The sequence below is a fragment of the Dermacentor variabilis genome, chromosome 1 (genome assembly GCF_050947875.1).
Source record: "Dermacentor variabilis isolate Ectoservices chromosome 1, ASM5094787v1, whole genome shotgun sequence".
NCBI classification, from domain to species: domain Eukaryota; kingdom Metazoa; phylum Arthropoda; class Arachnida; order Ixodida; family Ixodidae; genus Dermacentor; species Dermacentor variabilis.
Window position 1 is genome coordinate 102,947,821 of NC_134568.1, and position 14,343 is coordinate 102,962,163.

The 14,343-nt window shown below is 49.9% G+C and overlaps 1 long non-coding RNA gene across 1 annotated transcript; it reads left to right on the forward strand.

The window, feature by feature from the left end:
• The first annotated feature begins 9,489 nt into the window (after positions 1–9,489).
• On the forward strand, positions 9,490–10,974 carry LOC142571764 (uncharacterized). The gene is made up of 2 exons (XR_012825948.1): positions 9,490–9,650; positions 10,847–10,974. It is a non-coding gene; the product is annotated as an uncharacterized LOC142571764 (long non-coding RNA).
• The last annotated feature ends 3,369 nt before the right edge of the window (positions 10,975–14,343 follow it).

Here is a 14,343-nt window from a genome sequence, read left to right on the forward strand (position 1 = left end):
AAGCTGAGTTCCGCCGCCATTTGCGCGCCGAGGTAGGCACGCAAGGCTAGGCCCAGCTCACCATATTGGAAGGCACTCCCGATGGCCACAGCGGCTCGAGGCTTGATGATCACGACGAAATCGTCGGGTTGGAACTTGGGGAGAGGTTTGTACCTCCATGTTGATTTAAGTTGGCGGTCCTTGGCCACACGCGAGACGGGACCGTGCTAAGGTGAGGTCGACTTGCCGGTTGTCGATGTGGCGTCTGCCGTCATTTTGGCGTTCCGGCGCTGAGAGCGGCTCTCAACGAAATGCAGGAGATTTTCGTTCCGGAGATGGTCCGATGCTGCCTAATTGGGTTCCTTGGCTTGAGGAATCGTCGACCAGGCCATGGCGTCCGGGTCGTAGCCGCGTTGAGGTGGGGAGTTCGCCATGTTAGAGCGGAGAGCGGCTTCTGCGTCGCCGGGTGCCAGTGCAGCCGTTAGGCTTAGCAGCGGCGCCGCCAAGTACCAGGGAAAGTCCGCTCTAAATTGGCGAAAAATTTGGCCCACCTGGATGAAAGTGATGTCCGTGTGTGTCGGGCAACTTGCTGCGTCCGATGGATGCAAAATTGGCGGGGTTCGACGAATTGGTCCGTGGCTCCTGTCGAAAAATGACGCAGCCGAGGTGACATGCGACGTCCGATCGCTTCATTCGCCGGACGCGGACCTCGGTTCTCTGAAGGGCGCCCCCACCGCGGGTGGATCGAAACACGTGCAGCGGGCTGAAATAACTTGCACGCTGCCACCTCGGCAGGCCATTCCTAACAGCGCTCGTTACTCTCCTGTTGGGAATGCTATGTCGATCATGCTGATAACGCGCATGCCGTTCGTTACTGGAAAGTATCGGGCTCGCCGTTAAAGAAAGGAAACGCGGACAAGACAGACGACGATTATCGTTGTGTGGCAAATATAGACCCCAAAGGGTGCAACTGTTTTTAGAGTGTAGAGTGTGGTGCACTCTACACTCTTAAAACGGTTGCACCCTTTGGGGTGTACATTTGTCCCACAACAATAATCGTCATCTGCCTTGCTTGCGTTTCCTTTCCTGAAAACTCGGCGCTCGCTACTTTCCTGTCGAGAATGCTGCGTCACACTGATAACGCGGCGCCGATCGTGACATGGGAAGTACCGGGCTCGCCGCGTTAGAGAAAGGAAACGCGGGCAAGACGGATGACGATTATTGTTGTGGGACAAGATAAACCCCAAAGGGTGTACATTTTTCTAAGAGTGTAAGAACAGTTTACACCCTTTGAGTCGTATCTTGTGTTTGGAGTCGGAGGCAATCTCACCGCTGCCAACCAGATGTTTGGATCGCACCGCTGGTACGATCTGTTGGGAACTCGGCGCTGACGCCCGTGGTTGTACCTGGGTCGCAAGCCCCAAGGGTAGCGTTGGCCTGGCGGCCTGGGGTACCACTGGAAGCATCCGAAGGTCCCGGCAAAGCATGAGTCGACTGGTAACAACAAAACAACTTGTTTATTTTAACATCGCAAAGAGTTGGCGGTCAGGTTGGACCGAAGTAGAGAGACGGGAGAGCACTTCACTCAACAGAAGAAATCGGAGCCCTCCCTTTTGGCGTCCGGGGCAGCTGTTTTTATACTCTCGCAGTTGAGGGCAAGAAGGAACCCCTCAAACGACGAGCACGTGAATGTACAATGGGCTAATGGTGACGCACACTGTCGTAGCGCTGCCGTAGCACCATGTCGAGCACGATCTCGTAGCACCCTGTTGTAGCGATGCCGTAGCACCATGTCGAGCACGATCTCGTAGCACCCTGTTGTAGCGATGCCGTAGCACCATGTCGAGCACGATCTCGTAGCACCCTGTTGTAGCGATGCCGGTCGGGCACAATGACTGTAATGAGAGGATGATCCCTGCTTTCGCAGCGCCTGGTTCCGGCACAATGACTGGAATGCGAGGGTGATCCTTTGCGGTCGCATCGCCGCAGTCGCGCCTGGAAACACCTGCCGATGAGCGTTGCGGCGACGACGATCGGGCCAAAATGTCTGCCGCCCCGCCGCAGTCGCGCCGGCAAAACCACGTGTCGCAGGCGAAACGCAACAGACCGCCCCGCCGGGGGAAGGAGATCCCGATGGACAGGGGACTGCATCCGCTGTCCGGAGGGATGTCGCTCGATGATGCTCATAACCGAAGTCGGGCGTCCCTCGACGTTTCTTGAGCGCAGCGCACAGAGAAGGCCTCGTTCTCTAGTTCAGGTTCGCACGGGACACTGCAAAGTGACTTCGGGAGAGTTCACATTTTTGTTCTCGTTCCCGGCAAGCGTTAGAACTACGCTGAAACTCAACCGCTCAGTCAGCAAGCACGGCACAACCCTCACTAAGCCCTGCCAGGCTCTTCCCCCTTTTTATACCACTGCCTAGTTCCTTACAGTAGTCTAGCATCACTCAGAACGCGTCCACAAATTGAAAAATTGCACTAGAAAGCATATCATCACTTTGAAACACTAAACAAAAGCAATATGTTAAAAAAAAATCCTGCCTCAGGAAGAAAAACATCAGTAACAAACAATTTTGAGGCTGATTCCTACGTTAGGGGCTTCGACTTAAGCCATCGGCGTTACCGTTGAGACTCCCCTTTTTGTAACGCACCTCAAAGGAATATTGTTGTAAAGCGAGGCTCCAGCGCAGGAGGCGGCCATTTTTGGGAGAGATGGTCTGCAGCCATTGGAGAGGGCAGTGATCCGTCTCAATGATAAACCTCGAGCCGGCTAGATAGCATGACAATTTCTGAACGGCCCACACGAGACACGCACACTCTTTCTCGGTGGCGCTATACGCCTGCTCACGACTGGTCAGCTTACGACTAGCATACAGGACGGGGTGTTCTACTTCTCCATTTTCCCGTTGGCACAGTACAACGCCCATGCCTCGCTCACTAGCATCGCACTGAACAATGAATCCTTTTGTATAGTCTGGCGATCGTAGCACAGGCTGGCTTGTTAGGGCACTCTTTAGGGCGCTAAAAGCTCTTTCCTTTGTCTCGTCCCAGACGACTGTTTGAGGCTCTGTCTTTCTTAGAGCATCCGTCAGGGGAGCCGCGATATCAGAGTACCTAGGGATGTACCTCTGATAGTAGCCGGCGACACCCAAGAACGACCGAATATCGGTCTTGGTGCGCGGTTGCGGAAAGTCTCGCACAGCGGCCACTTTTATTTCAGAGGGGCGGCGACGACCCTGACCAATCACGTGACCGAGGTAGACAACCTCGGCCTGTGCTAACTGGCACTTAGGAGCCTTTACTGTCAAGCCTGCTTCGCGCAGGCGGGTTAGCACTGCCCGCAAGTGTGTCATATGCTCAGACCAGGATGCGGAGAATATCGCTACGTCGTCTAGATACGGTAAAGCGAATTCTTGCTGTCCCCGCAACACTTTATCCATGAGACTTGAAAAACAGTATGGCGCGTTCTTCAAACCAAAACTCAACACTTTAGGACGGAATGTTCCCATTGGTGAAATGAACGCCGCATACCTACTAGCCTCTTCTGTAAGTGGAACCTGCCAATAACCCCTGACAAGATCTAGGGTGGAAATAAACTGAGCGCTACTAACTTTCTCAAGGCGCTCCTCGATGTTAGGGATCGGATAAATTTGATCCTTAGTGATGGAATTAAGCCTGCGGTAGTCGACGCAAGGACGAGGTTCCTTGCCCGGTACCTCAACTAAAATCAAAGGGGAGGTATAATCACTCTCACCTGCCTCAATAACACCGAGCTGTAGCATTTTCTTTACCTCAGCCTCCATAATATCGCTCTGGCGGGGTGACACCCGATACGCCTTGGATCGTACTGGCTCTGTGGAGGTAAGTTCTATATCATGAGTAAGTACAGAAGTCCTACCAGGCCTCTCAGAGAACAGACCTTGAAACTCTTGTAATAGCTGGTGTAGTTCGGTTTTCTGCTCAGGCGACAGCGGTGCTTTACTGATAAGGTCACTAATGACTTGACCGGTGTCTTCCCTGTTCGTCACTGAGCCTAGTCCCGGAAGCTCGACCGGAAGCTCTTCAGGAACGTTTACCATCATGCACACCACTGCTTCCCTTTGTCTATAAGGTTTGAGCAGATTACAGTGGTAAACTTGCTGTGCTTTCCGCTTTCCTGGCAGACTTACCACGTAGTTAACGTCCGACAGTTTCTGAACAATTCGTGCTGGGCCCTCCCACTGCACGTCTAGTTTGTTGTTTAGCGATGTGCGCAATATCATGACCTCATCGCCCACCTCAAAACGACGGGCCCTGGCTGTCCGATCATAATAAACCTTGGCCCTCTGCTGGGCCTTTGTCATTGCTTCACCTGACAACTCCTGTGCCCTTCTTAAGCGTTCGAGGAGCTTAAGCACGTACTCCACCACGACTGGGTCGTCGCCCCTACCTTCCCACGATTCTCGAAGCATGCGAAGCGGAGATCGAAGCGAGCGACCGTACACCAGTTCAGCTGGCGAAAACCCCGTAGCCGCATGCGGCGCGGTCCTTAAAGCAAACATCACCCCAGGCAGACACAGCTCCCAGTCAGTTCGATGTTCAAAACACAACGCTCTCAACACGCGCTTCATGACGGAGTGGAGCTTCTCAACGGAATTCGACTGTGGGTGGTACACTGAGCTGTGTAACAGCTTTACCCCACACCTTTCGAGAAAAGTTGTCGTCAAAGCGCTAGTAAACACTGTGCCCTGATCTGATTGAATTTCTGCAGGAAAACCAACTCGCGCAAATATGGACAGTAGTGCATTAACTATCTCAACTGAGCTGAGTTCTTTAAGCGGCACTGCTTCAGGGAACTTTGTCGCTGGGCAGATCACAGTCAAAATGTGTCTGTACCCCGTGGCTGTTACCGGCAGAGGTCCCACAGTATCAATAACGAGCCGTCTAAAAGGCTCCGTAATGATAGGTACCAATTTCAACGGCGCCCTCGATTTGTCCCCTGGTTTGCCCACCCGCTGACAAGTGTCACATGTCCTCACGAAATGGTCTGCGTCCCGAAAACACCCTGGCCAATAGTACTCTTGCAAGAGACGGTCCTTAGTTTTCTTAACTCCTAGGTGTCCGGACCACGAACCCCCGTGTGACAAGCGCAACAGATCCTGACGATAGCATTGAGGCACGATCAGCTGATCGAACTCCACTCCTCTGCGGTCTAGATACTTCCGGTACAGGACTCCACCTCTTTCCACAAAACGCGCAGTTTTCCTGGCGATACCTTCTTTGACATTGCAGCGCACGTTTTCCAGGCTGCCATCCTTTTTTTGCTCGGCTATCAAAGCCGACCGGCTGACTTTTAGCAACCTATCAAGTCCGTCTGACGTAGGCGCGATGAGCAAATCAGTAGATAGCTCTTCTAACTTTCCCGAATCGGGATTTTCCTCTCCAGTATCTGGCGCCTTCAACGCTACAGACTCAATTTTATTCTGTTCGGGCGTGCTCTGAATATCAGCTTGCTGCGCCTCTGACCCTTTTTCGTTGTTTGATAACGTCGGCCCCGCAACTACCGCCTTTGCAGCGAGCTCCCGAACCTTCGATCTGGTTAAGGCCAGAACACTAGCTTCACCAAACAAAAGCCCCTTCTCGCGCAGGAGGTGATCGGACCTGTTTGAAAATAGGTACGGGTACTGGGGTGGCAGCATAGATGACACTGCCGCCTCCGTCTCAAGCGCTCCGAAAGGTCCTTCAATAAGCACTTTTGCTACCGGCAGACACACGCTATGAGCTTCCACGGCTTGCTTGATCCATGCGCACTCGCCCGTGAACATATGGGGTTCTACGTAAGACGGGTGAACTACATCCATCGTAGCTGCGGAATCGCGAAGCACTCGGCACTCTTTCCCGTTCACGAGGAGGTCTCGCATGTAAGGCTCGAGAAGCTTCATGTTCTCGTCAGTGCTGCCTATTGAAAAAAACACAACCTTTGGTGTTGTTTCCGGACACTGCGCCGAAAAGTGACCCGGCTTCTGGCACGTATAACAAACGCCCGCTCGCCTCATCTCGAACCGCTTTCTGCGTTTGGCTGCCGCCGTCTCTTTACGTTTGGTCGGACTGCTTTCGCTCGCATCCGCACTACGCGTGTCCCCCTTTAATCTCATGGGCGTGAACTTCGGCCTCTCAAACTTGGAGCCAAATTCACCCTTTTGACCGTCCTTAGCTCCGCGAGCTCGACGCGTCACAAACTCCTCGGCTAGCTCAGCGGCTTTAGCCACCGTACAAACGTCTGGCCTATCCAAGACCCAGTATCGCACGTTCTCCGGTAACCGACTATAAAACTGTTCTAGCCCGAAGCACTGCAGAACTTTATCGTGGTCACCGAACGCTTTCTCTTCTTTGAGCCACTCCTGCATGTTTGACATAAGCTTGTACGCAAACTCTGTGTATGACTCACTTCTGCTTTTCTCATTTTCCCGAAACTTCCGACGGAACGCCTCCGCAGACAGCCGGTACTTTTTTAGCAGACTCGATTTTACTTTGTCGAAATCCTCTGCCTCCTCTCTATCCAAGCGAGCGACTACGTCGGCCGCCTCGCCGGGTAACAAAGTGAGCAAGCGCTGTGGCCACGTTTCCCGAGAGAACCCCTGCTTCTCGCACGTTCGCTCAAAGTTAACCAGGAACAAACCAATGTCCTCTCCAAGCTTAAACGGCCGCATCAGGTCAGTCATTTTGAACAATACGCGTTCTCCTGCACCGTGTGCCTGACTTCCATTACGAGCGCGTTCCATCTCTACCTCAAGACGCTTCATTTCCAAAGCGTGTTGACGGTCACGCTCTTGTTTTTCTTTTTGTTCTTTAAGTTCGCGCTCTTCTTTTTCTTTCTGTTCTTTAAGTTCGCGCTCCTGTCTTTTTGCAGTCTCCCTCTCTTCAATGGTCTCAAGGCATTCCGACAGCTCGTCATCCTCAGCCTCTAACTCAAGAATAGCCTTTAGCAGTTCAGGTTTTCTTAGTTTGTCTGAGACATCCAGACCCAACTCTCTTGCAAGCTCCAACAATTTCGGTTTGCGCAACGACTTCAAATCCATGGCTGCTCTGAATGCTGCTTTCTCTACTGCTTACTATTGTCTTGCCGCAAACTAACCCGGCAGCAACGACAACCACAATTACCAGCTCTGTTTCTGACACTAACAAAAGCCTGGCAAAGCTCAGAAGAAGAAAGTCCCGCACTCACCAAACCTCGCAGTCAAGAGTTCCGCGCAGTCGTTCCGCTGCAGGCAACCAGTCGTCACACAGGGCTCGTTGCACTGCTCCCGGATCGTCGTTGAGCTGCTCAGCATACAGTCAACTGCATCTCTTCGCTGCTGGCCTCCGTTGTCGCGATCCCACCGCTGGCAGACAGTTGTTTGGAGTCGGAGGCGATCTCACCGCTGCCAACCAGATGTTTGGATCGCACCGCTGGTACGATCTGTTGGGAACTCGGCGCTGACGCCCGTGGTTGTACCTGGGTCGCAAGCCCCAAGGGTAGCGTTGGCCTGGCGGCCTGGGGTACCACTGGAAGCATCCGAAGGTCCCGGCAAAGCATGAGTCGACTGGTAACAACAAAACAACTTGTTTATTTTAACATCGCAAAGAGTTGGCGGTCAGGTTGGACCGAAGTAGAGAGACGGGAGAGCACTTCACTCAACAGAAGAAATCGGAGCCCTCCCTTTTGGCGTCCGGGGCAGATGTTTTTATACTCTCGCAGTTGAGGGCAAGAAGGAACCCCTCAAACGACGAGCACGTGAATGTACAATGGGCTAATGGTGACGCACACTGTCGTAGCGCTGCCGTAGCACCATGTCGAGCACGATCTCGTAGCACCCTGTTGTAGCGATGCCGTAGCACCATGTCGAGCACGATCTCGTAGCACCCTGTTGTAGCGATGCCGTAGCACCATGTCGAGCACGATCTCGTAGCACCCTGTTGTAGCGATGCCGGTCGGGCACAATGACTGTAATGAGAGGATGATCCCTGCTTTCGCAGCGCCTGGTTCCGGCACAATGACTGGAATGCGAGGGTGATCCTTTGCGGTCGCATCGCCGCAGTCGCGCCTGGAAACACCTGCCGATGAGCGTTGCGGCGACGACGATCGGGCCAAAATGTCTGCCGCCCCGCCGCAGTCGCGCCGGCAAAACCACGTGTCGCAGGCGAAACGCAACACTTGCCACACAACGATAAACGCCATCTGTCTTGTCCGCATTTCCTTCCTTTAACGCTGCGAGCCCGGTACTTCATAGAAACGAACTGCATGCGCGTTATCAGCATGACATAGCATTGCCGACAGGAAAATAGCGGGCGCGGCGTTTTCAAGAAAAGAAACGCAAGCAAGGCAGATGACGATTATCGTTGCGGGGCAGTTATACACCCCAAAGGGTGTAAACATTTTTAGAGAGTGTATCGTTGTGTGACAAATATACACTCCAAAGGGTATAAATTTTTCTAGAGTGTATGGTCGGTGCTCATCATGGTGCTCATGTGTGCGCTGCTGGTTCTTTATTCTATGGCTGCCACGTAGGTGTCGTACCGTGGCAGAGGTGTTGTGCATGCAGGATTGTGTTGGGCTAGAGTGTACTAGAAAAAAACGGAATACACTTTGTCGAGACTAAAGTGTGAAACGGCGCAAGCCTGAAACCATTGCAAATGGCGATTTGTTGCGTCGGAAACACCACGGAGGTACACAACTTGTACACTGTTATGTGAATGTTTGTTTGTTTGTTTGTTTATTTATTTATTAAATGCCTGCAACGTCGTTCTGGACGAAGTGTCTTTTAAGTAGTTTGTGGCCGCCTGGAACTGTTGCAGCGCCGTTTGTGGATCAGGAGGGGATGCTTCTTCCATGGCGGTGTCGGGGTGTAGTTGTCCCTTCTTGTCATCCACTTCGCTCGATTGACTTGTACTTGCTCGGCTTGCCGCGGCAAGATGGCGGTCACGGCGCTTCCGAGCTTCATTTGCCTTGGTACCCGGAGATGCAGCGAGTCGCTTCAAACGCATTGCCATCTCTTGCGTTGGCCCGTCGCGTCCCTGGACTCTGTGGTGTTGGACGCGCCTCACCGCTCTGATGCATGCGACGTGTACGCTCAGCCTCTCTTGAGCGCCACTCGCGTTCTGCGGCTGCCGCACGTCGCCTGTTGGGAGACACTGGTTTGGTGAGACGAGGCATCCTTCCCACACGATATCGCAAAGTAAACTGCCGCCACCGCCGCCGACACATAGAGAAAGAAATTCAACAAGAGGGGACACTCTTCAAAAACTGGCAACAGGAAACACGTCACGCCTAGTTTCAACAACAACCGTCAGTTGACGCGAGCATCAGAAAAAAAAAAGAATGTGAAATAAACTTCCAGACAACGTTTTATTTTTTTTATTCCTTCCCACTAAAGTAAAAAAGTTTTGCGTGTAAATGAACTTATACTTCGCAACTTTTTGTTTCGTTGCCTAGCAACAAGCTAGCGGCACGCCAGACGCGCGTACTACATACGTCATGCGCCAGACAAGCCGCAGGACTGAGCGAGGCCGGTCGTACGTACGAAGCTCGCGTGCTCGCCGACCCGTCTGTTTTGGATATAGCCCATGTTTTTGGGCTCCCGGCCTTCTCTATGCTTTTCTTGCGTATCGTCTGCATTTCGACACGGCACCACTGCACTACTGAACTACGGCAAGGTGAGAAATTGTGTTTGACAGTGTGCGGCGCATTTTGAGCACATTTAGGCTTAGTTCGAGTGGCGCAGTTAGCGAAAAACAGCTCCGCCGTCCTGGCGCAGTTAATTTGAGTTAATGCCTCGTCCTGGGAGATGTTTGCGGCGCTTTCTATGAGCGCCAACATTACTGTAACTTATTTCGGTAGTTTTGGAGCACGCTTGCCGCACCCGGCTTATTGACGCAGTAAGCGAAAACCGGCTCGGCAGTGTGACGCATTTGCGCGTGTACATGCGTGTACTACGTCGTAGCGCCTAAGACAAGTTTTCGCGCATTCTGTGGCCCCCAACATTATTGTAACTAACGTCGTTATATTTGGGGTAATTTAGAAGCACGGTTGCCGCGCCCGGCTTATTGACGCAGTTAGCGAAAAGCAGCTCGGCTGTGTGCCGCAGTTTCGCGTGTACTGAATCTTACTGGTAGAAGTTCGTTACGCATTCTCTGACCCCAAAAAGTATTGTAATTTATTTGGTAACTCTTTAGGATATCTTGAGGCTTGCTCGCCGCGCCTGGGGTTGTGAAGGTGTTAGCAAAAAAGCAAGCCGGCCATAGTGAGTTGGTTTTGCGTGTACTGAATTTTAGTGGGACAAGTTTGTGACGCTTTTTATAGCCCTGCAACAACATATACCTTATTTCGGTACTCACGCTTCTCGAAAACGCGACGAGCGATTGCCGAGAGATAACACGGGAGTGTTGCATGCGCCGGCAGGACGCGTAAAAGATAACAAGGAGGAGCTCAAGAACATGACATTTATGTATTCTGAGCGACTGAAAACAGGCTTTGCACCCACGAGTCTGACTTCAGTGCGATTAGAAGGCATTCTGCGAGCGTGTAACATGGTCTGGCTGAGCCTGTGTTGTAGCCACCTTTGTGTACTTGGCGTACCATCGTGTCGACTGAGGCAAAGTTGCTTTGGAAACGCGCAGTCACCCGTGTATTTGTGCACTTGAAGTGCAGGAAATAATGCCCGGGAAAGGAGGGCTGCTTGAAAATTATGTAGCATTGTTTCGGAGGAGTCTTTGCTGCGAAATATACGTAAAAGTGAATTTATCTGTAATGCCGCTCATTCACCACTTACGCACGTTTCGCCTCTACACGAAATACTCCTGTTAGGTCAATATACCAAAATGATACATGCTTGTAATTTACTTTCTTTCAGTTGATGGCATCCGGTGGAGCGTCGTACGGCAACGACTGCTGCTTACCTGGTGCCACAACTTTGGATGAATGCAGAAGCCCGGAACGAGCATTTATATAGAGCAAAATAAACATTTCATCATTTCAGAAGGCGTCTTTCGTTTTCTTTATGAAATTGCACCTAACAGATTCGGTGCAGTCTTGTAAAGGTCAATCGCAATCATTTCTACTTAATAATGAAACGATTCCACGCCAAGGCCACGCGAGGCTCAGCAGAAGCGAAAAGAAAGAAAAATGAATGCCGCGCCGAGCAGCGGAGCCGGCGCGGCGTGTACCAAGTGGTGTTCAAAACGCGCGCGCCCAAAACCGAAACCGGAAGGAGTCAACAACATCCGCTTGGTGTGCTACAGTCAATTCGGCCGCTGGGCTCTATGGGAGTGTCCGCTCTTGTTGAAATTTCTTTCTCTATGGCCGACACACCACACCCAAGCAGACGGTCGCCACGCGACAGTGACGTCAGGCCACACAGCACCTAATCGGGAGGCCACCTCAAGCACCTGAAGACTGTGACGTCAGGGCGCACCGTCGAACACACGGCCGCCACGCGTGCCGATGTGATGAGTCATCCCGCGCGGCGCCAAACCACACCGACACCCGCACTTGACGACAGTGACGTCACTCACGCGAGCCAATCAGGAGGCGCTGACCTGCGCCTAGCGACAGTGACTTCATGACACAGAGGAGACCAATCAGGAGGCCGGAAAGTTGTGACAGTTTCTGCTAACGGCAGATGACCTTGACAATGGCCCATTAAAGGCCTCCGCCTTTATAAGGTTGATTGGGACGAGCTGCTGAGGCGGCGCAAGCATTGCAGTGAGGCGCGCAATGACAAAAAATACTATGGCGGCGCTGCGATCGTAGTGGATTTAGGGTGCCTCAATGTGCGCCCGCTCTCTGAGCAGGTGCGCATCGAGGCACCCTAAGTGGATTGGGCCGCATATAGAGGTGTGCGCCGTGTCGGTTTCGACCGGCGGTGGCGGCACCGGCGGCGTAGAAACCGTAAGCACAAATTTAAAAAGCCGTTTTGCTACATCCGCCCTTTTTGCTAACTAGTTGAAATTCTGGCCTTTTCATACTAAGGACTAAGAGGACCCAATACAGAGGTGTTGAAAGTGAGAGAAATACAAAACGTTCTGTAAATCTTTTGCCCTTCAGCCGACATATTTAAAATATAAATTGGGCCCATATCTAGAAGCGTCTATATTGATTGTGTTTGTATATTCCTTTCTACACCAATATGCAGAGCCTTGCTGTTGCGTCGTAGTCGCAATTGTTTCTTTTTTGCTATGCCTCGGCTTATATGAGATATTTTACCCATGAGCAAAGAGACAGTGAATTCGTCTAGAATTGTTAAGCCAGCACCGACGCATGTGACACTCTTTCGACATGTTAACCTCGCTTCCACTTGTTCTGAATGATATTGTATTTATACTATGTGCTTTACGCAAAAAAAAAAACAGACCTCTTCTATGACCAACTTTTGCTAGGTTCCGCCCTTAAGCTGTCAAACAATCAGCAGTTATAACGCACCTTCGTGACTGGACAATAGGTGAAATCACTTGCTCTGAATATTAATCACCCTTTGCTTATGTAACTTTCCTTATAACGTCATTTTTCCCTGAAGAAAAAAAGAATCAAAATACTTTTTCTTCTGCAGCAGGTGAACATTTTTTTTTCAGCTGAGATATGTTATGACGCGGTAGAAAACAAATTTGCTCAATTTGTTGACTCGTCATTACCAGGTTGAATGAACGAAGTGTGGATTAGTAGAAACGCAGGCATATTACTCGGATGCACATTATTTCCGAAAAAAAAAAAGAGCTATTTTTTAACGTGCACGTTGAAACTGTTTTATAGTTCAGTGCAGTTATCGGTGTCAGCCAGTGGCGTAGCCAGAAATTTCGTTCGGGGGGGGCTCACGTTGTAGTTCGGCGACCTCCTTAAGAGGAAGCTTTAGCTCGGGTGCTCGTATCTAAATACATGTAGAAGGGGAATTCGTTTTTCTCGGCAACCACTGCACCAAATTTCACGATGTTTGTTACATTTAAGAAAAACTCGAATTATAGTGACTGCTGGTCTCAAATTTTTCATTTAAATTGTCAATTTTTTATTAAAAATTTGCCAAAATTGTAAAACTTTCAGCAAACAAAACAATCAAGTTTATAACTCTGTAACTCAACAATGAAAAATGATATCACAATTCTGTAAATTTCAACTAATAGCACATCTACAGCGGACAAAATTAATGTTACACATGAATCTAAAAAAATAGTATTATAGAAATACGGCTTTTACAGAACCCTTGTACACATCGTAACCAATCCACGTAAGGTACAAATTGACATACCAAATTTGTCCGCTTTGACTGTTATAATAGATGCCGTTGACAGAACCGCGATATCTGTTCTTGATGCAGAGCTATCAGATTGTAAATGTCGTGCTTCTATTCTTTTCGAACTTTCGAATTTTTCGAAATATTTTAAACAAAATTCAGGCCCTAAATCTAAATTCCGCTTCCAACAGACACTAGAATTTAACTTTCTCTTCAAATGCAGCAAATTTCATTAAAAGCAATCTAGAGGTTATCTCAGAAAAGCGTTTCTGTGTTTTACGTGTATTTGAGTAGGCCGCGTCGGAGTTGGGCCCGAGCTAAATATTCCTGTTAAATAATTTGTCGAGGGATCAAATACATGAATTATAATTGCATTACCATTGCAAATGGTGCTGCAAACGAATTCTATAACGCTACGCACTGTCAAAACAAGTAGAATATGTCATTTTCCATAAAAGAATATACTCGTATGTGCCAAAAATTGTTCTTAAAGTAACTGATATCAATGCTTCCATTTCTTTTTTGTCTATTTAATAAGTAACGAAAATATCACACAAACTTTAGACCTATTTCAGTTCGAAACCAGCAAAGCAAAGTGCATGCCGCTGATATGAAAAATGTAAAGGCCATGAAATGAACAAGTTGAGGACAAATCTGTTAATGACACTTTGTCATTCAAGAACCATGTTTACATTCATGTACGTATGCAACGGCCAGTGAAAAATCTCGATGACATTGGCATTCATTCCAATGTATCACGCAGGAGCAGCTGTCACCGGCCGTGCATCGTGAGTAATTCCACCGAAATTATAGTCGCAACAGAGAGCACGTATAAAAAGCAGGAGTTCTGCAGCATATACGAGGGCGAGTCAAATGAAAGTGAGCCAATGCAAATATATGACAAACGGGGAACTTTATGTAAAAGTAGCCTCCATGAGAATTTAGACATTTTTCCCATTGACTAAGGAATCGCGTGATTTCGGTCTCATAAAATTCCTTGGGTTGCTGCTTTAAAAAGTCTCCAACTGACTCTTTCACGTCATATTCCGACACGAATCTGGTTTCCTTGAGCTGTTTTTTCGGTTGCCCCAAAATGTGGAAGTCGCAAGGCGACAGGTCTGAGCTGT